The following is a 23,243-nucleotide window of genomic DNA, read 5'->3' as shown; positions in this document are numbered from 1 at the left end:
TCCCATGTCAGATGTCATTGAGCTCTCCTGTCTTTCCAGATGAGGAGGCAGAAGCCAAGAAGGCTAGGCTGGTCTAACTGAGATCACACACCTACACTTCACCTTCTCCAGGGAAATGGTGAAACACCCACAACTTCCCTAAGACAAGCCAACAGGGTATACGTGGCAGACTACAATACTCCGGGATCCTGTGGGGTCTTTCAGGTCACACAGCTTTGTAAACGCATCTAGAACCCAGAGTCCATGCCTTGGGATTTCTCTTTCTTTCCTCATCTCCCCCCATCCCCTGAGAAGTTGTGATCTGGCAATTCATCACTGTTGCTGAGAACTCCAGATGCTACACTCAGCCTCACACTGGAAGGAAAAGGCTCTGGAACATCACAGGGAAAACAGAAGCAGAAAGAATGAACCAAAGAAGGAAAACGGAGAAATATGGATACAGGAAAACTTCCAAGTTGATTGACATAAAGGTCACTTGTATTTTCAGAAGCCTAACAAATGGAAGAGCAATCGTAGATATAATTAACATCTTTCTGATATTAAAAGACACTAAATGTGCACATCATGAGGGAATACACTAGAAGAAAAGTGTGATCTTTACGAAGACACTGAATGTGCTGTGATGAACACCAACCAGAGAAAATGTTTTCACTTAGACAAAAGGAAAATGACAGTAGGATGGCTGGTGTCACCTGGCCTCTGATTTCTCCACACCAAGATTTTCTTCACAAGAAATTATAAGGCTATCTATACGGCCTCCAATAAAGGAACAAGTAATTCAGGCATATAAAATTAGAAAATACATTTCAAACAAGAAAGAATTGGGAGGGGGTGGCTATATGAGGAGAATACATAGGAAAAACTCAATCTAAGGAAAAGAGAAGATTATTAAAAAGGGAAAGCATATCTCCAGAGGAAAGGAGTTATGATTTTTAAAAACCAGGCAGTTAGGACTAAATCCACTTCAATAAGTGGGGGTTAAAATATGACAACAGAATTTTGATGATGAGCAGAACGTATTATCAATTATTTTAAGCTTAAAATTATGAAAGAAGTAAAAATAAAAAGACAAAAGAAGGGAGACAGTAGAAAGTATTAAACACATGGATCACATCATCTTTCATTTCCTAGGAGGTTAATTATTGCTATGGTTTCTGAAAGATATTAGTTAAAAGAAAAAGTAGCGCAGGTGTGGTAGTGTGTCCCTGTAATCTCAGTTTCTTGAAAGGTGAAGGCAAGAGAATCCCTTTCTGAGGGAATTTGGGGCCAGTCCAGGCAAAGTTAGTGAACCCTGTCTCCAAAAGGAAGTACAAAACAAAGGACTGGGGCCATGACTTTAGCAAGAACTAAACACTTGCCTAGTATGCATGAGACCCTGGGTGGAACCCTCAGTACCAAGAAACAATATGGGCAAAGTGTCTTCATGGATTTTTTTCTTCAAATTTTTGTTTTGCATAACAGGACAGTTGAGGAAATAATATGATTCAAGTTTCACTTCATTTTTTTCTCTCTTTAAGTTCCACTGAAATTAAATATTTTGGTAACTTTGTCCAACTATTCTTTAATAACCTCTCATCCACCCTTCCCTTTTTATAAAAAAAAAAACTAATCGTGGGCCTTGAACTCTGAGCCAGGCACAGTCCCTGAGCTCTTCAGCTCAAGGCTAGCATTCTACCACTTGAGCCACAGCACTACTTCTGATTCTCTGGTGGTTAATAGGAGATAAGACTCTCACAGACGGGGCCGGGAGTTTGGCCTAGTGGTTAAAGTGCTTGCCTAGCACGCATGAAGACCCGGGTTCAATTCCTCGGTACCACATACACAGAAAAAAGTCGGAAGTGGTGCTGAGGCTCAAGTGGTAGAGCTCTAGCCTTGAGAAAGTCCAAGGACAGTGCTCAGGCCCTGAGCTCAAGCCCAGGACTGGCAAAAAAAAAAAAAAAAAAAAAAAGACTCTCACAGACTATCCTGCCTGGTCTGGCTTTGAACTATGATCCACAGATCTCAGCCTCTTGAGTTATAGGCATGAGGCTCTGGCACCTAGCTTATCCTTCCATTCTTAATATACACAGAGATATCTGGAATTTTATCCACCAATAATAAAAGCTATATGTCTTGCTAGTGGAATTTTGGGACACTTTGTTGGCTTTTCTTAACTTTCATATTTTTAATGTTTTATCAGGAATATTTATCACTTAATAAGAAGTAAAGTAATGGGACCAGGAGCATGGCCTAGTGGTAAAGTATCTAGCATGCCTGAAGCCCTGGATTCTATTCCTCAGTACCACATATACAGAAAAAGCCAGCAGTGGAGCTGTGGCTTAAGTGGCAGAGCACTCGCCTTGAGTAAAAAGCATCCAAGGACAGTGCCCAGGCCCAGATTTCAAGACCCAAAGACTGGAGGAAAAAAAAAAAAAAGTAAAGCTTTGTATTTAAAACTAACCCATGCTTTATATGCCACAATAAGATAGCACTTCACACTTATTAGAAATGATTAACATTAAAAAAATTGAAAACAAAGCAAAACCAGAAGGTAACAAGAAATAAAAAGGATATGAAGCAATTGAAGCTTTTATGCAATCTGTGTTGTAATGTAAAATGACAAAGCTCCTGTGGAGGAAAAAAAGAATGACAGTCCTTTGAAATACGAAACATACAGACTCAACTGATAGAAGGCCATGATTCAAACCCTAATACAACCAAAAGGAATTTAAAATCTAAGTGTCACGTGACTCAACATTTCTAGGCATACATTAAAAAAATTTTTTTGAAAGCAGACACTCAGAAAGATGCACATCCATGATCATAACAGCTTTATTTATAACAGCTAAAAGGCTGTAGCAACCCATTGTATATTAACAAATAGAAATCGATAAGCAAAATGCGGTGCAGAAACCCACAAAAGAAACCATACTTCAGGATTCCAATTCTAGGAGATACCTACGTAGGCAAGTTCATAGAGACATAACAGTGGATGGGCGTTTCCAGGGGCTGGGGGAGGAGAAACAGAGCCTTCATACTCAGTGGGTACAGAGTTTTAGTTCTGCACAATGAATGGAAAGAGTCTGGGATGGGAGATGGTGACAGTTGCAAGAGAATATGAGTATACTTAAAAGAAGTAGATTCAAAAATTGTTAAAATGGTGATGTTTATTTTATACACATTTTACCACAATAAAAATTCCATGAAACAAAGGATAAAATAAAAATAGCTTTAGGACATCTTAAGGGTAGCAACAAGTTACTAACTCAAAGGCTCCCTGACACTATAAAATAATTTACTCACTAATAACAGAGACATGAAAGACTCACTCCATGTGCTAACATGGGCTGAACAGTGTATTTACTCTGCCTTCACAATTTAGTGTTATACTCATTTAAAGATGAGGAAACTAAAGTTCCACTACAGGAAGTACCAAGTCTAGCTAGGATGGAGGGAGCTTAATGCCATTTTTAATTCCATTCAACCGTTTGTTCTGCAGCCTTGCTGGGGTCCTCACAGTTCACGTGCTCCACCATGGTGCAATTTCTAGACTTCCTTTTGGTGACTCATCTTAACTAAGAATTTCCTCTTTAGTTTGCTAGAAAGAAAAAATTACAAAGCAATATTCCATACTAATTTAGAGGCTCTAATTCGTAAACTATCCCAAAATGATGCATTGATTTAGAGGGCTTTTCATCTCTTCTTTGAAGATGAAACACTTACTGATGTTGCATAGATGGGGCAGGTTTATTTCATTATAAAATAAAGCATAATGATGCTGGAACCTTGGTCTTTGTAATTTTTTCCACTGTACGTTCATGCGTTGTGACCTTTCTACATGTGGTTCTACCTACAACTTAAAAGATTTCTTAAGAAGACTGCTAAACCAGGATTTGTCTATTTTCTCCACTCGGTAGCCAATTTGGTCTGTGATAAATAACAAAGCATATATGATTAAAGGCTTAAATCAATGCATATAGGATTGTGTGTTATTTACCTATTGCTACGTATCAAAAATCCCAACATTAGTTCTTTAGTGTAATATACCCTTATTCCTTTATGGGCTCTGAGTCTGAAACCAAGAAAGTGTGTAAGCAAGAACTTTTGGCTCATACTCTCTCATAAAAGGCAGAATCAAATTGTGTGCTGGGCCAGTCATTTACAGTTATCACCAGGGTAGTGCGTGTTTGTCATCGCAGCCATTCAGAACATGAAGATGGGAGGAGGATTTCAGTTCCAAATGAAGCAAGCAGAAGTTGGCTAGATCTTATTTCAAAAACCAAACTAGAGCCAGGTGCTGGTGGTTCACACCCCTCACCACAGCTACTCAAGAGGCTGAGACCCGAGGAGCAAGGTTCAAAGCCAGCCAGGGCACAAAAGTTCCTGGGACTCTTTTTTCCAATTAACCACCAGAAAACTGGAAGCAGCGCTGTGGCAGGTTAATCAGGACCCGGTGTGGAGCATGCCAAGCAGCAGACAGCAGAAGGGAGGGTACATGCTTGAAATGACATGGTGAGTACTCTGTAAGCATGCCTACATGTTTCCTCCAGAGGCAGCGAGGCTAAGGTGAGCTCCGCATCTGGAGAGGAGGTGACCCTGACATCATCAGCTGAGTTCACCTGGGGTTGTCTTTCCACGACGACTTCCTCGAACGCAGGTGCCATCTGGGCTGGAAGTCTACTGGAGCTTGTGCTCAGCTCAGAGAATCACAGGATGTTTGCGAAAACAACTTGACTCCTGCGTCACTGAGTGAGTGTCCCAGAGGAGAGGCTGCTCACAAAACAAGTGAAAATGCCCCAAGACTCCTTCCAGAAGGCTTCTTCAAATGGAGACATGTCGGGAAAAGCAGGGTATTGTCTGAAACAAGATAGGAGAAGATTGCAGTGACTACCATAGGAAGATTCTGGCTGAATTCCTCTCAGGAGAGCTGCGACTTTGGACAAATCCCTTAATCTTTTTGACCCAAGTTTCACACCTGTAAATTAAGGACAATAACTTGTGTTTCACAGGACCTCTGTGAGGATGAACTGGGGTTATCTCTAAGAGAGAAACAAGAGCACTACAACTATAGGTGCAACCAACTCAAGAACTAGAATGGAGGGTGGGGGGTGTGGGGGGGGGAGGGAAACGGGTACCAAGACATGTGAAAGGGTATCAATGTATGTGAATTAATGCACCTTCTATCTGGCAAATATCATGTAACCCTTTTACTAATTACAATAAAAAAAAAGAACTAGAATGGAAATGTCAGTGCTTGGCCTCCAGATTCCAAGGCTCCAAGTTTGGGTTCAAATCCCAAGCCTTTTGACTACCAATTATAAAACCTTAAGCAAGTTACCTAACTGCTCTGGGTTGCCAATTATTTATCTATAAAAATGGGGGAAATTATAGTAGCTACCTCAAAGAGATTTTAAAAGGCACAAATGATTAACTTATATAAAATGCTCAAACAATACAGTCATGAGCTAAACCTCCAGTATCTATATTATTAGTAATAATAGTAGTATTCACAACAATAATGTCTGTAGTAAAAAGTTTCCAGGCTCTAATATTCTGGGCTTCAATAATTTCTGGGTTCTAGTATTATTATTTTTATGAGATGCATAGATGCATGGATAGAAGAAAATAATAATGCAACTGAGATTGTTTTTTTGTTAGTTGTGAGGCTTGAACTTGGGGCCTGAGCGCTGTCCTTGGGCTTTTCTTGAGGTTATTACTCTGCCACTTGAGCCACAGCATCACTTCCAGCTTTTCCTATGTATGTGGTACCAAGGAATCGAACCCAGGTCTTCGTGCATGCCAGACAAGCACTCTTCCACTAGGCCAAACTCCAGGCCCGCAACTGAGATCTTATTTAGCATCTCAAAGTGATTTTGTGATTTTTGTGTTCTTCTCAGCCCAAATAACTAGGATGCTGCTTTACTGTCAGTGTCAATGTGAAAAGAACAGAAAGTTGTAGAAGTCATGTGACTTTCTTGTCACACAAGGCAAAAAAATGAACATAATATAGAGAACTGAACCGAACCCATCTTTTCTGATGCTAAATTCAGTGATCTTGCAGACAGACTGAGCTTTTCTGAACTTTTTCTCCATTCTGAGTACTGCATGCTTCAAAAAGAATAATTTCAATGTATCTTTGAGAAGTCTCCTTTAGATTGAGCTCCAATCAAATAGTATGACCTTGGTGAGATTTGCTGTTCTTTTAAAAAGCTTTTGTCTTCACAGGAACTGTCCTTCAACATTCTCCTCCATGAAGAAATTTTCAATTAACCATTAGCTTATGTCGCAAACATTTGTTCTTAGGATGCACTCATTCATTCTTGTAGGTGATTAAGGATGATGAGTATATAAATATACAAGTACATAAATGACTAGTCAAACCATGTACATATGGTAATTTAATTTTTAGATGAGTATCATGTTTATGCACTTCTATCAGGCCGCCTACTTTTGATGAATGTGCAATTTCTTACCAACCATTTTATCACTGCCAATATTTAAGTAAACATCCTAAGTGCAATAGTAGAGAAAACCATCTATGCCATCCAGATAATTTGCAACTGGGAGAAATAGGCAATAGGATCCTTCCTAAGTAAATTGATGTTTCCAGCTTTATGAGTGCTGCATTTTTAGCAAGTTCCCAATGTTTCTGAATGTGTCACTGGGTGAAATAACTGATCTCTGGGGAGATTAAGGTCAATCATTTGATTGAAAATTGCCAAGAGTATTTGAGAACTTAGCACAGAGTGCAGTTGTTTCTTAGTAGGAAATTGGCTTTTGACACATACTCCACCATCACCATCACCTTATCAAGAATGCCCAACTTGTAGGATGTTCAGATCCTTTATAAAAATGCTGCAGAATTTGGGTATAAGAGACATATCCCGGCTGCGAGGGCGCTGGCAGAGAGACCCTCGCAGTCCTGGCAGTCAGGTGTCATACCTGGCCTTCCTTTCAGGCCTGAGGGATTCGCTCATGATGGAGTTATCTATGGAGGAGAAAATCTGTTCCGTGTGAACCCTGGCAGCCCCAGAAACGCGATGGCCGAGGAGCGGGCACCAAGGACTGGACTGAGGAAAATTCTCAGGATAGCATGTCCCTCCAGCATTGTAAAGTCTGCCAAGGCACCACGCTCACATCCCTGCAGAAAGTGTAACAGATGTGTGATGAAGATGGACCATCACTGTCCTTGGATCGACAACTGTTGTGGTTACCAAAATCACGCTTCGTTCACACTGTTTCTCCTTTTGGTACCACTGGGTTGTGTCCATGCTGCTTTCATTTTTGTTATGACTATGTATACACAGCTTTACGATCGGCTCTCCTTTGGGTGGAGCACTGTGAAGACTGATAGGAGTGCAGCACGGAGAGATCCTCTCCCAATTGTTCCCTTTGGATTAGCTGCCTTTGCCTTGGGATTAGCTTTAGGAACAACCATAGCTATTGGGATGTTGTGTTTTAGCCAGAGGAAAATAATTCTCAGAAACAAAACTTCTATTGAGTCATGGATTGAAGAGAAGCTTAAAGATCAAATTCAGTATTACCAGCTAGATGAAACCTTTGTGTTTCCCTATGATATGGGAAGTAGATGGAAGAATTTTAAACAGGTATTTACGTGGTCAGGGGTGCCTGAAGGAGACGGATTAGAGTGGCAGATAAGAGGATGTCACCAGTACAGCTTAACAATAGAACAGTTGAAACAAAAAGCAGACAAGAGAGTCAGAAGTGTTCGCTATAAGGCAATAGAAAATTACAGTGGTGCCTACGGTCCTTTGAACAGAGGAATCAAAACTTTCTTTACAAGCCCTTGCACTGAAGAGCCTCAAATTCAACTGCAGAAAGGGGAGTTCATTTTAACCACAAGAGGGTTATGATATTGGCTATATGGCGACAAAATTCTTGATGATCCCTTTATAGAGGGCATATCAAGAATAAGAGGCTGGTTCCCCAGAAACTGTGTGGAAAAATGTCCCTGTGATACTGAAACAGAGTCAACGCCAGAAGGCGATAAGAAAACCAGATAGTCGTTGCTGGGTTGGAATTAGACTTTTAAATCCACTTCATTACTTGAAAATTACACATAATACTGAAGAATTATGAATGGACCTACTCTAGTTAAGGTGTTCTTTACCTCAAAGGTGCCCTAGTGCCATGGTTTCATATTTTTATTACCTTTTGGAAATGGAAAAGTCATTCCTTATATGCCTCGGAACCTCTGCCCCTCTCTACCACCTTTTTCTCCCTCCCCCCCCCAATAAATATTTTCCTGGCACCAGTGGATCATGCCTATAATCCTAGCTACTCAGGAGTCTGAGATCTTAGGATCATGGTTCAAAGCCAGCCTGAACAGGAAGATCCATGAGACTTATCTCCAATGAACCACCAAAAACCCAGAAATGGAGCTGCAGCTCAAGTGGTAGAACGCTATCCTTGAGGAGGGGGAAAAAGTAAATAAATAAATAAAAGCTCAGGGACAGTTCCCAGGCCCTGAGTTCAAGCTCCAGGACTGGCACCAAAAAGAACAAAGAAACGCATTTCTTTGTCCGGGCAAATGAATTACATTTTCTCTAGGGTTTTGCTTGTTGCACTGCACACCTTGGACCTCGCCTTGCAGACCAAGCCCCCGAGGCCCCCCCTTGGCAGGAGCATCTGCATGTAATAATGTCTGTCAATTATTATTTCCTACATAATACTGTAGAACTTAATGTAAGATTCATGGAAGCTCAAATTTTGTTACCTGTCTTTTAATAATGCAGATTTTTTTCAAATCAAATAAAGATCAATGAATGTTCTATAAAAAAGACATACCCTCTCCCATATGTAGATTATATACCTAATGTAATAGTATAATGCAATAGAGCACAATGTTTACACTATATTATGAGGAAATAATGAGACAAAAGGAAATTTGTACATATTTAGTTCAGATGCATTTTCTTTAACTACTTTCAATGTATGCATGGTTAAATTCATTGATGCAAAATCCTTAGATATAGTCCATACAGACTTTTAGAGTTGTGTAAATAAATGGAAAGGACCTGGTTAAAGCCAAATCATACATTAACTATGTATAAAAGAAGGATATCCAGAAAGGAGGAGTTGAATGAAAAAGGAGAAATAAGAAAGGTCAGCTGGATCTGCTCAGGTATCTACAGGAAGTTTGGTCTCACTGGAGGCCTGGTGGGAGTGACAAGACAGAAGTAGATCAAGAACAATCTGTGTTATGAAGGATCTTAACCCACGGTGAGAGACAAGACTTCATCCTGATGCCATGGAAAGAGTTAGGCAGGGGTGACATGGCTGGGTTTAGTTTTAGGTAAATTATACCTGTGAAAATATGGAAGAACTGGAAACCAGTATTACATTTCTCCAGAAAGAAGGAATTCCCCACATTTTTTTTTTGCTCCTTGGTCATTGTTGCGTGTGTTCTGGTGCTTTTAAAGTACTGTCTTTCTCCCTCTCTAGCAAAGAGGTTGGAGAATGACTCAAAAAAAAAAAAAACCATAAAAGCATTTCTGACCATTAGTAAAGTCAAAGCATGACTCAAAGCTACAGGGCTCCAGGTTTGTGATTAGGGAGGTGAAGCTTCAGATATATATGAAACCAGAATTGAGACTCAAGATGGCTACTTATTCTCAGAAAGAGCTTTTTGCACCCCTCAGAGCTGAGCTATTATACAACTGTGGGTTTCACAAACCTGAGCTCACAAGTACCTTTCTCAAAGCTTCTTCCTCCCCATGCCCAACGCTGCAACTTCACCTCTCTGGGAAAATCTGGGGTCTGAAGTAAAACTGAAAGTTCTAAGGGGAAAAAAAAACCACAAGGGACCTCTGCTGTCATGTCCTACCCAACCTTCTTCTGCCAGAGTGGACTCTCTTCTTTTCCTGCATCTGTCCTTCACAGATGTTGGCTTGGCTCAAGTTCCAGGTGTTGTATTGCAAGTACGGTGGGCTTAGACGTTCAAGTGCTTTGGTTGGATTCTTGGCCTGTAGCTTCTGATCCTGTAACCCATAAATCTTTGTAATCCTCTAAGCTTCAAATTTTCCATTCTCTAGATTGTTGGCTGAGTAGATGATAGCTGAGAGCTTGAAGATTTGGTGACAATGAGTCCAGCCTATCCTGGAGTCTGGAGAATAAAACAATCATTGGAGTAAGACAGGGAGATGGGAGGAACAAAGAGGCAAGAATTGAGTTCCTACTGTTCAGATATACACTAACATAAAGTGAAATAGTCTTGGCTCAACACACTGGTAGGACATTGGTCAGCTCTCCTGAAGTTCTTTACATACATATCGACACACCAGCAACTGAAAACAAACCATACTAGTAGGCATATAAAAAGCAGCCATTATTATTTATTTTGTGGGCCACAGGGCTTGAACTCCTGGTCTAAGCACTGTCCCTGAGCTCTTCTGCTCAAGGCTACTGCCCAACCCTTGAACCAAGCCCCACTTCCCATTTTCTAGTGATTAATTGGAGATAAGAGTCTCAGGTTCTTTAGTGCCTGGGCTGGCTTTGAACCACAATCCTCAGATCTCAGCCTCCTGAGTAGCTAGGATTACAGGCGTGAGCCACTGCACCTGGCCCCGGCAGTCATTATTTTTAAAACAAACTTTATTCTTACAGGGTTATGGTTTGAACTCAGGGCTTCAAGCTTACTCAATTTGCTCAATCACCTGGGACTCTGCCATTTGAATGCCTCCTCCAGTCTAGCTTTTGGCTAAGAGACAAAGTTATTTAACCTTTTCCTGGGGTTGAAATGCCTAAAACATCAGTCTTCAATGTACAAATAGTGAATTAAATTTCAGAACTTTTAAGGCACCTTTCCAGGGTTTTTTTTTTAATGCCATTTTTATCCCAACAGGTTTTAAATTTCAAGAAAAAAAAAAGGTGTGCCCTCACTTTAAAAAAAATACTGACTTTTAAGCAAGTTTTACATTTCCAAAATTTGTTAATTGAAGATGCCAATTAGTTCATCTAAGTCCATTCCATAAGAATGAGAAATAAGCTGACATTTTGCTGAGCCTGTGCTTTCCTAGGAACACCAAACATAGTTTTATCATTAGAGTTTGCATAAGATTATTGTGTGGGTCTGGAATTCAGGGAGCATCGTTTAGGAAAACCTGCTAAGATCAAAGAATAATAATGCCAGTGTCAAGAATCTTAGCTCCTCTAGTGTACTCTTCACGGCTCATTCATTCCGAGACCTTCCTTTTAGCCCAACTGCACTTTGGCTACTCATACAAGCAATTGGTCCTTAGTTTAAGAAACAATCATTGAAGATGTATGTGTTATATAATGATATGCATTAAGTAGAAGCTGTCCTTGGAATTCTGTCTGATCTTTTCCCAGGTCAGTGACACGTGGTGTTTTTCTCTCTCAGTACTGGGCATCAGCAGTGAACCTGTGCTTCCTGATAGGCATGTGACCATGAAAGGAATATTTTCTACTTAGGATGTGCTTACTTGGACACACCTTGTGATAAGCCAAACAAAGTGATATAGAAGCCCTCAGGAATCAAGACCTGAGAAGTACAGATCTAAAAGCCAAAAACAATCCAAAGCAATGAGACCAAATCAGTTAAAATGGGGATGGAACAGTACAGAATGTGATCTCTGCCCAGAAGAGTTAATACAGCGTTGCCCAAAGAGTTTTGACTTTATTTCACAAATAATGAGATTTTTGAGAGTTCTAAAGTAGAGAATTGTCATGGCCACATTATCTTCTCAAAGCCAGTAGTGTGGGTGTAAGACTGCAAAAACACAGCAGAAACAAGAGACCAGTCTGAGACAATCACAGCAATGGAAGCCAGCACACATGAAAGCCCACACAGCATGAATGCAAGCATAAGAAGGACCAGGTATGAGAAATATTTTGCATATTAGCCAGGACTTGAGGAACAGGAAGAAGCATTTACGAATTGTAATAGGTGCCCTATCAGTCAATTTAACACTCACTTCGCTCTGTTTTCAAACAGTTTGTGTCATGATCCATGTGACCTTTTCCTATTTGGCCTCAGCTTAGAGTTCACAAGTAGACTCCTGACCTCAAATAGGTGACAGCTTCCTTTCCGGAAACCTTAAGGTGTGCCCTAAATGAAGACACAGACTGACTGGTCTCTACAACAGGAAATCCTGAATATTTGGAGGCAAGGCTCTAGACTCAAAGGCTAAATCTATGCTTTGGCATAAACAAACAGCAGAAAATGAAATTTAAAGCTAGAGACGATTTGATGTCATCCAGAAGAGGAACCAGGAAAGGAATGATAGGGAGAAGTTGTAGGGAGGGGTGGGGGTGGAAAGAGAGAAAAGGAGGCCTTGGTAGAGTAAAATCATAGTATGAACCCTAAAATGACAAATCAAGAAGCATTATTCCAGAGCAGCAAGACTTACCCCTCCACCCAGAGAAGGTGTTGCATTCACTGCTCTTTTGAGTGGCTTGAGGAGACAGAAGAAGAGAACCTCATAAAGCAGACCTCAGGAACACTGTGTCCCTGCTGTCAGGAGATTAAGCAGTTGTGACCCTGTTTTATGAATGTGACAAATGAAGTGTTGGCTTGATGTTAAAAAAGAAGGTCTTCTACAGGAGCAGTTGAGTAACCACAGGTATTATATTTGCACATTTCTTTAGCAGCAGTAAATTGTAATGCCTATTTTGGCTTCTGGGCATTTTCTAAAGAATGTCTGTGGTAAAGGAGTAAACAAAAGCTTTCACTGAAGAAAAATATAAACGCTGTGTGCAAGCTGAGGACCAAGACAGGGTTGATAAGATATTTTCTCCACGATCTAATGATATAATAGTAAGCATTGGAGTAGAAGCTTGAGCCAGAGACCCCCTAAACACAAGGATTCATATATTAATGAGCCGGTGGGGTAAGGAGAAGCAATTTTCAAGGATAAGATATTTCATAATTATATAATGAGCACTAGTCCAAGGGGGTACTAAATTCAGAAGAGGAATAACACATTTATTCTCAACAGTACTTCATAAATATAGACAATGATTCAAAGCAAAACTTCCAACCTCCTGAAGTATCTATATTTCCGTAATTAATAAGCTGACATTTTCCTGTTTGAGTCCTAGATATTTCTTGTATATTTGGTGCTACTTCAAATAATGAGTCATATAAACTTTCAAGTCCATCAGACTTGACCCAAATTGTAAGTCTGGCCATTTATTCTTGCTGTGTGGCCCATTTGAAACCTATTGAGGATCTCTGTGCCTCTATGACTTAAAATAGAAGCTACGTTCATATTTGCTTCTTTGAATAGAGATGAGAGTTCCACTACTTCTTGGTAATAAAGAAAATATTGGCTATACGTTACTCAAGAAAAATGTATGCTTTATATACCTTGATCTAGCAAAATCACCTCAAAGTTGGAATATATTGATATATTCGATTCAGTCACTTACCATCAATTCTTTAAAATATCATAGGAGATTTAAGAAGAAGTTTTAACTAATGTAAAACAAAAGTTAGTTCTGTGTGTCACACTAAAGTGCCCTTCTATAAAAGCAGATCCTATCTTTTTCTTTACTTCTACTTTCTTTTATTTTCCTTTTCCTCTTAGTGGTCCTAGGGTTTGAATTTAGGACTAGGAGCTTGTTAGGCAAATGCTCTACCAGCTGAACCACACGCTCAGCCCTGCTTTGTGTAAATATGTTATTAGCATGTATTAACAGTACAAGTGGGCTTCATTGCAATGATTCCAGATGTTAAAATCAATAAAACTGTCTCCCTCAATTAATAATATACACAACTTCTTATTTCACATTTTTGTCATCTTTTTTATTTTAGTAAACATTCTTTTAGTGTGTGTGTGTGTGTGTGTGTGTGTGTGTGCACTAATATTGCTGAACTCAGGGCCTTGAACTGTTGCTCTGCTGGCCCTCAACCACTGGAGCCATACTACCACATCCGGCAAAGCTGAAGACAAGGAATGGATCCCCATCACCGAGCTGGGCCACTGAGTTAAGGACACACAGATCAAGGCATTGGGGGAGATTGGTCTTTCCTTCCTGTCCACCTAGGAGTCAAAGATTATGGGAGAAATCATGGATTCCAGCTGCTGATGGCACACATCAGAAGTTTTCACATTTGGCTCTGTCCGGCAGCTGTTGATATCTATGTTGTTCTAGTTCAGTGATTTGGATGATATCTTTACTCTCATAATTTCTTCCTATCATTACTTTCAAGAATGTTTCTGAAAAATCACTTCCATAGGCTTTGAACTACCTTTTGTCCTCTTCACATAAACACCTATATTTTAAATATTTTTAAACTATGCAATCACTGCTTTGGTCTTTACATGGAGTTGAATGTAGTTCTCCATGTCACATTCAGTTTCAAAACATGGATTTTCAACTTCACTTTTCAAGGGAGTATAACAGTCTGAGAACACATTTGTTCTCAATATTTCCTTCTGGGGCCTCACTAAGATATCAGATGAAAGAGGGAAGTCATAGGTATATATGTGTGGATACATACACATATTCACAAGTGTGTACAGAAAGAGAGAAACATATGCTTGTCGTAAGCAATTACATAGAACCGGGGAAAAAAAGCATCCTTTAAATTGGGGGCAGGGTGGTAGAACATGATCCTATCACAAAAATAAATATTCTGTTGAACAAAGACTTCCTTGCCAAATGAAGCTCTTTTAGGATTCAAATACATTCTATCTCTGGCAAAAGCAGTAACTCCTTTTCAAAAGCTTTTTCTGTGCTTCTTGGTACAGTAAATGATGGAAAAAATACCTACAGCTCACAGGAAAGCTCTAAGGACTGCAGAGTGGAATCGTGGCCTTTCCACTTGCTCTGCTGCTAATTAGCTGGGTGTCTTTGTGCCAGCAGTTACTGGGTAACTTCTCTGAACTTCAGCTAATGTCCAAGGTTCTACAAGATGCAAACATTCCACTGTTTTTCCTGTTTGTGTTGTTTCCCTCTGGAGTTGGAATGCAAGAGGTCATGAAAAGTGACAACAGAATCCCTCTTAGTACATGGAGGGAGAGGATGAAAACTTATGTATTCACATTTTCTTCCTTGCCATATAACCAAGATTTATAAGGTACCTGTTGGGAATCTGGCATTATTATGTAGTAGGGACACAATACACCAAGCAGAAATGTTCTCTGTCCTTTGATGTTTAGAGATCTGGTCATTTAAGCAAGAGATGAAAATTAGGTTTAATAGGTATAGTCTCCTCAGGAAAAGCCAGCTTGAAGATGCTGTGCTTTTAAAACTGAAGCAAAGAAAAAACAAAGCTAATTGCACTCATTTCAGCTTCTTTACATGACCTTCTGGAGCCCCTTCACAACACCCTGAGACCAGAGGCTGGATCAGATGATCTCCTCTGGGCTCCAGGGCTTCTAGCACCTACTTCAACTGGCTCCTTAATGCACTGCATAAACAATATACTTTTCTAGCTATGCTGAAAGATTCCTTTCGAATTCAGATGCATTACATATACTGGCTAAAGAAACACATTCTTTTCAAGACCCTCTATGCTTCCCCACAGATTTGTACCAGACAGAAGAATACCAGTAGGTCACAGAAAGGGACTGAGGGCCAGCCTAGCTGATGGTTCTCAAAAGGAAGGGCCTTGTAAATTTCATGTTCTGTAGTTCTCTAAGAGGAAATTCATTGCTCAGTCTCCCTCATGTAGCAATTAGAGGCTTCTCATTACATGTGAGATGTGAGATCATAGCCCCAGTTCTCACTCTTCTAAATAGCGAATGGATAATGGTGTTTGAGAGAGAAAGAGAGGGGGGGGACTGAGAGTGAGAGGTCTAGTTTCTATAATTGCTGTAGCACTGTATATAATATGATTCTCTTCTATTTATATAAAAGGTAGGACAATTCTTCAGTGAAAGCATGAAGCAGAATACACAGGTATGGAGATAGGAACACATTTTGAGTTTTGAAAATAGTTGAGTAACTTGAAGGTAGGGCTCACAGTGGGTAAAAAGATGTAACTAGACTGGTTAAAGAAATTTGTCTTTCATGGAAGGAGACAGGCTGATGCAGAGTCACCTAGGGATATTAAGGTTTGTTTGCCAAAGAGGATCTTAGTGCTCTATGAAGAGACTGAGATGTAGTCTGTGAGATTAGAAAGGCAAAATCGGATACAATTCATTGATACAAAATCTGATACAATTCATTGATACAAAATCTGATACAATTCATTTCTGCCTCAGAGCCTGGGCATGTCCCTAAGCTTTTTCACGCAAGGCTGTTTTGTTATAACTTGAACCACAGCTCTACTGCTAACTTTTCACTGGTTAATTAGAGATGAGAGACTCAAATTTGTCTAGCCAGGCTGGCTTTGAACTGGGATCCTCAGATCTCAGCCTTCTGAGTAGCTAGAGTTGCAGGTGTAAGCCACCAACACGCATCTACACAATGCCTTTTGATTAATCCTGGGGTACAAGAAGAGGAAGCAGAAAAGTTGTAAATCATGTAAACACCTTTTTCTGGAATAGAAAAAGAATATGAGAAACAAATGAGCTCACTGTACTTAGAATTCTTTAAAAAAAGAACAGGAAGAAAGAAAGAAAAAGAGAGAGAGAGAAGAAAGAAAGAGAGAAAAGCAAAAAGCAAAAACAAAACAAGACTACACATAAATGTAAGTGGTATATGCCATTGGGCCAAGAGAGAAGAGATGCTTAAAATTAAGTACCAGTCCCCAGAATTCAGATTTATTCATTTCATTCCCACAGTGATTTACACCTATGTTTATCTGAATTGTTTATTCTAAGAAAGTGAGGCAAAAAGGTATCAAGCATGCTGAGCTGAGGGGGTAAGGCAGACTTTACCAAGCTCTAAACTACCAAATATATTTTAAAATTAAAAGAAATATATGAAGCAAATAGTTTTTCGTATTCTTTTTTGTTTCACTCTTCATGGGTAAACTTTGGATTCATTTCTGTTCTAGATGAGGGACCAAACTCAAAGATCATGACAAATACTGGTGGATGATGGCATCAGCTTCATCTCGTTTCCCTTTCTCTTGTTTTGAGTTCTTGGCTCTTCCATGACTGCCAACTTTGGCAGTTCTAAAAATAATAGAAAAATTGGATAGGGAAGGGGGGAAAACAAGATGAGGGGTGGGGTCGGGGGGAGGGAAATGGGGACCAAGACATGTGAAAGGGTATCAATGTATGGGAATTAATGCACCATCTATCTGGCAAATATCATGTAACCCTTCTATTAATTACAATAAAAATTATATGAAAAAAATAATAGAAAAACTGAGTAGTGACAAGAAGTTCAGGATGAGGGAAAGACTTTTGATTAGGTACTTGGCAAAGATCCACATGCTTAAATTGCTAGCCAGGCACTAAAGTCCGTGAGGCGCCTATCTCCAATTAACCATCGGAAAGCTGGAAGTGGTGCTGTGGCTCAAAGTGGTAGAGCATTAGCCTTGAGCTGAAGAGCTAGGGGACAACACCCAGGCCCAGAGTTCAAACACTACAACAGATGGAGAAGGAAGAGGAGGAGGAGAAGGAGGAAGAGGAGGAGGAGGAGGAGGAGGAGGAGGAGGAGGAGGAGGAGGAGGAGGAGGAGGAGAAGGAACTCTTTGTGAATTCTTTAGACAGCTGACAAATGAATGCTAACCTTTACATATCATTCTCAGGGATGGAAACCATGACTTATGGAACAAATCCAACATATCACTGGGTTTACCATCAAAGAGTGTTTAAGAGAAAACGTGTATGGATACATGCACACACATAAAGAGAGAGATAAATGGTTTAAAAAAAATCAAACATATAATGTAAAATGGACTTCCGGTGTTTATAAGTTTTTCTGTTCATTGATGTATTAACCATAGGTGGCACAGAGATTATAACCTATTTCCCATCCTATCTTTTATGGGGTAAAGGAGTCTTCTGACCCCTGTTCTATCCTCTCACCAACCCTTGCATGCACGTTCCTATTCATTTTCCTGTTTTCAAGGTAAAGAGTCAGGCAAAGAGAGTCACTTGCCCTGATGAACTACCACGTGGCTTTTAAGTAGACGCAGGACCCACACTGCACAAACTCCTGAAGATGCTCTGTTATCAGCTACGCACTACTCTCCCCAACACGCCGACGCGGCTCATCACCAAATCCCATCAAAGTCCCATCCTCTCTGAAGCGTCCTTCTCCACTCTTCTCCCTCTATTATTCTGTTTCAACTTCCAATTTCTGCATCACAGTCCCATTCTTGCTGGCTCTCAGCCACATCCTGTGGCAGCGCTCCTCCCTCAAGAGAAGGCAAAGCCTCCCGAAAGCAAGTGAAGGGCCATTGGCCTAGTGCCTGACTCACGATAGATGCTCAGATGGTGTGAGCTGATTGAACAGATGTGATTTTCCAGGTGACAGGATTCTGCTCCTCTGTTCTAAAGTAAACTTACATATGACAGGGCTTACAATCTTCATTTCTGATGTCTTCTGACAGGAAAGAACACCGTGCTAGCTTCCAGTGGCTCAATGCCATGCATTGAAAATGAACATGAAGGTATTATAAGCCTCATTTATTGACGCAAATGTTTGACCCAACTTCGCAAGACATATTGCTGTTCACCAGCTTTTCAGACATGGCTACTCATTCCCAGTCCATCCTTCCCATTGTTACCTGGGTCATGGCCCAGCAGTGGTCTACAACCTCCTCCAAGCCCAATCCTCTCCTGAGGATCACGGGTCTGACTTGATTGTTCACTCCCTCATATCCACATCCACGAAGCTCTTCAAGTAAATGTTGCTTTCTTACCTCTTTGAAGGCGGAAACCACATCTCCGTTATCTCACTTGTTTTACAGTGGCTACACTAGTAGCTACATACAGTATTTAGAGATGATATATTTGTTGCTAGTATTCCATCATTTAACCATACACCTGTCCTCACCTAGGTCCAAGGTAACTACACAAGGGTTGTAGACACATGAGGAGAAAAAAAACAAACACTGAGAGAAAGAGATAACAATCTGCTTGGTTGGACATGCCTGTAATTCCAGTGCTTTGGAGATTAAATATAGGAGATCTAGAATTTGAGATTATTGGGGCTACTTTGAGAATTTGAGATCAGCATTGCCACACAGTTAAACCATATTTTGAAGGAGACACATAGACAGACAGACAGATAGACGGGGAACATTTCTGTGTGCCTTCCTTCCTTAGATGCATCCAGTTGTTCAGTATTTATTAAACTCCTACAGGACCTCTGCTCAAAACTTTACTATAAAGGATGCCCACTCTCTCCACTCCTCTTTAACATAGTACTAGAATTCCTAGCCAGTGCAATAAGGCAAGAAGCAAGCATAAAGGGGATCCAAGTAGGGAAAGAGGAAATAAAACTATCCCTCTTTGCAGATGACATAATTCTGTATTTAAAGAATCCTATAGACTCTACTCCCAAGCTCCTTGAGCTGATTCAAAACTTTGGAAGAGTAGCAGGCTATAAAATCAACCCTCAAAAATCAACTGCCTTCCTTTACGCCAACAGTGAGAGGAATGAGGCAATAATCAGGAAAGAAACTCCTTTCACAATAGCCTCAAAGAAAATAAAGTACCTAGGAATTAGCTTAACTAAGAATGTAAAGGACCTTTTTGATGAAAACTTTAAAACCCTAAAAAAGGAAATTAAAGCAGAACTAAGGAAATGGAAAAACCTCCCATGCTCCTGGATTGGAAGAATCAACATTGTGAAAATGACAATCTTGCCAAGAGCTATCTACAAATTCAATGCAATACCCATCAATATCCCAATGTCATTCTTTAAAGAAATAGAAGAGGCAATCCAAAATTTCATATGGAATAATAAAAGATCCCGTATAGCAAAAACACTTCTTAGCAGAAAGAACAGCGCTGGAGGAATTTCAACTCCAAACTTTAGACTCTATTACAGAGCTATAATTATCAAAACAGCTTGGTACTGGCACAGGAACAGGCCTGAAGACCAATGGAATAGAACTGAGGACCCAGATATTAAACCACAGACCTATGGCCACCTAATCTTTGACAAGGGAGCCAAAAAAATAGAATGGAAGAAAGACAGCCTCTTCAACAAGTTGTGCTGGCAGAACTGCTTAAGCACCTGCAGAAAACTAAAGTTGGATCCTTCTTTGTCACCTTGCACTAGAATTAACTCCAAATGGATCAAAGACCTGAGGTAAAAGCTGACACACTGAAAACTTTACAGGAAGGAATAGGAGATACACTAGGCCTCCTTGGCACAGGTTGAAACTTTCTTAATAAGGACCAAGAATCACAACAAATCAGAGAAAGGCTGGATAAGTGGGACTGCATTAAACTGCAGAGCTTTTGTATGGCAAAGGACATAGCTAGTAAACTAATCAGAGTGGGAGAAGATCTTCACCAACCAAACAACGGACAAAGGTCTCATACCTAAAATATATCAACAACTCAAAAAATTGAATCACTCCAAAACTAACCTCCAAAGTAACAACCATCCTATTAAAAAATGGGCCAAAGACTTAAAGAGAGTCTTCTCTGAAGAAGAAACAAAAATGGCCTATAGACACATGAAGAAATGCTCAACATCTCTGGTCATAAAAGAAATGCAAATCAAAACAACTCTAAGATTCCACCTCACTCCAGTTAGAATAGCCAGGATCAGGAAAACGAATGACAACAGATGCTGGAGGGGATGTGGCCAGGAGGGATCACTACTACACTGTTGGTGGGAGTGCAAACTCATTCAAGCACTATGGAATGCAGTGTGGCAGTGCCTCAAAAGTCTAAACATAGAACTCCCCTATGACCCAGCAATTCCACTACTTGGCATTTACCCAACCATCCAGAAACAAGGACATACTAAATCCACTAGCATAACAATGTTCATTGCAGCACTATTCACCATAGCAAAGATATGGAACCAACCTAGATGTCCCTCAGTTGATGAGTGGATCAACAAGTTGTGGTATTTGTACACAATGGAATTCTATGCTGCTGTCAGAAAGAATGACATCGCCCCATTTGTTAGGAAATGGAAAGACTTAGAAAAAATCATATTAAGTGAAGTAAGCCAGACTCAAAGGAACTTAGGCTCAATGGTTTCCCTCATTCGTCATAATCAGTAGAAACCTTGGGCTCTACTAGCAGAGATCCGCAATAGAGCAAAATCTGGATATATAAGGCCATATAATGTGAAGCTAATTGAAAGGACCTCCAGGATATTGAAACAAAAGCCATATAATGAATGATTGTTGTCCTTAATGTACTATGTTGTCTCTCATCTCCTTTGCTGTCCCTTGGGTATCTCATATTATTACAGTATCTCACTTTGTTATCTGATATATTGAATTTATTTGTATTTGGATATTTGAAATTTGATAGGGAAGGGGGGAAAACCAAGACGGGTGGGGGGTGTGGGGGGGAGGGAAACGGGTACCAAGACATGTGAAAGGGTATCAATGTATGTGAATTAATGCACCTTCTATCTGGCAAATAGCATGTAACCCTTTTACTAATTACAATAAAAAAAATAGAAAAAAAAAACTTTTCTATACTCAGAAGTTCTTTTTATTATCAGTCTAATTATTTCTACCAGTTTAGTCAGGTAGACTGCAAATAGCCTCACCAGATTGAAGGGGAAATCTGGCTTGAGAGAAGTGGTCTAATTTGCCCAGGGTCATTTAGCTCTTTGCATGTGATCATGGAACCTAATCTATGGTCTTTCTAATACATGTCATCTTCCCAAGTTATAGATCCTGCTACCAAGAGACTCAAAGATTTGGAAGGACTTTGTTGTTTTGTTTTGTTTCATTGGTTTGTTTGTTGCCAGTCCTGGGGCTTGAAATCAGGGGCTGGGCACTGTCCTTGAGCTTTCTCAAAGTTAGCACTCTACCACTTGAGCCACTGCACCACTTCCGGCTTTTTCTGTGTATGTGGTCACTGAGGATTCCAGGGCTTCATGTATGTTAAGCAAGGCCCCACCACTAAGCCAAACTACTGGCCCAGGACTTTGTTTTTAACAGCAAGTTCATATATGCCACAAATACTTTATCCAGCATCAAGAAGAGAGAAAGGCAAAGAAAGGCCAACTGGTTTCCAGTATTTTGGACATAACTTTAAGTGAAGAAATAAAGAAATAAGCGAATAAAGATATAAATAATTTTACTGTGTATTGGGGTTTAAAAAAAAATGATGTGATAGAATAGTGAAGAGAATTCACCAAAGAGATGTAGATCTTCCAGCCATAGATACAAAATAGATACTCATGAAAAGCAATAGATATTCATGAAGAGATTGTGACAGGTCATAAGAAGCCAGGAGGAGAGCTTTCCAGACAGAGACCAGGTAGTGCTAAGGCCCTAACACATGCATGAAGAGGACTGAGACACAAATCAAAGCGAACACACACATGGCTGAATGGATAAGAGCTAGAGGTGAAGCTGGAGATGCAGAAAACTGGCATGCATCTTGGCTGCATGGCTGACGAAAGGAGCCCATCTGTCTGCTTTGTGAATGAATTATAAGCCCCTACAAAAATACATGCAAAATAACTACAAATAACTGATTACTACATGGCTACAAACTGGCACTGTAATACATTTTGTCATTCATCATTTCTTAGATTTTGGAAAAATAAGATCATTGTATATACAGAAATTATGAAACACTCCCAGCAGGAACTGGCTAACACCCCAAAATCAAACACATTGGTGTTTCTCTCAGGAAATATGAGACTATCCACACTAAATATCCTAAATAAAGTGTATAGGCAGCTTCATGTTAGTCCAAAGCAGGGATGACAGACACGTAACAGTCAGGTCTTGGTTGGCATAAATGAGATGCCAAGATTGTGCAGGCCAGAGCTCAGTAGATGTCAAGATTGCAGATCAGTATTACCAACCTGTAAACCCTATTCTTTTCTCCTCCTGAAATTCTTTCGGATATGGGAGTCTCCCTATTTTGTTAAACTACTTTATTCTTCAAATGCCAGGTCAAGTGGCATTTCTGGGAAGCAATTTCTTTTATAAATGTGTACTATTCAATAATTATACCAAGAGATTACAATTCTGTAAGCCAGGTTATGAGCACAGTGCATCTTTATCAGTGCCGCCCCTCCCATCGTCCTCTGTCCTTGCCTCCCTCCCCATCTCTACCCTCAAGCTATGTGCTTCAGTGTTTACATGCTACATATTGAATATGCCTATTTGCTTACACTTTCTCCTTCCAATTGTACTCACCCCCATTGCCCTTCCCCTAAAGTGTGATTCCAGAGGGTCAGATTTTAGATAATCTGGCTCAGTTTTCCAG

At 40.1% G+C, this 23,243-nt stretch overlaps 1 long non-coding RNA gene and 1 pseudogene across 1 annotated transcript in view; one reads left to right on the top strand and one right to left on the bottom strand.

Annotated features, from left to right (window-relative positions):
• Window positions 1-7,019: 7,019 nt before the first annotated feature.
• Window positions 7,020-8,003, top strand: LOC150059242 (palmitoyltransferase ZDHHC6-like; annotated as a pseudogene).
• A 1,834-nt stretch (window positions 8,004-9,837) lies between these two features.
• The window catches only part of LOC150059241 (uncharacterized), a 48,958-nt gene continuing 35,552 nt past the window's right edge, over window positions 9,838-23,243 (bottom strand). Inside the window, exon 4 of the long non-coding RNA XR_016536619.1 lies at window positions 9,838-10,105. This is a non-coding gene — a long non-coding RNA (uncharacterized LOC150059241). The remainder of the gene's footprint in view (window positions 10,106-23,243) is intronic.

The sequence above is a fragment of the Megascapheus bottae genome, chromosome 9 (genome assembly GCF_031878675.1).
Source record: "Megascapheus bottae isolate mThoBot1 chromosome 9, mThoBot2.hap1, whole genome shotgun sequence".
Classification (NCBI taxonomy): domain Eukaryota; kingdom Metazoa; phylum Chordata; class Mammalia; order Rodentia; family Geomyidae; genus Megascapheus; species Megascapheus bottae.
This window is presented reverse-complemented; position numbering and strand designations above follow the sequence as displayed.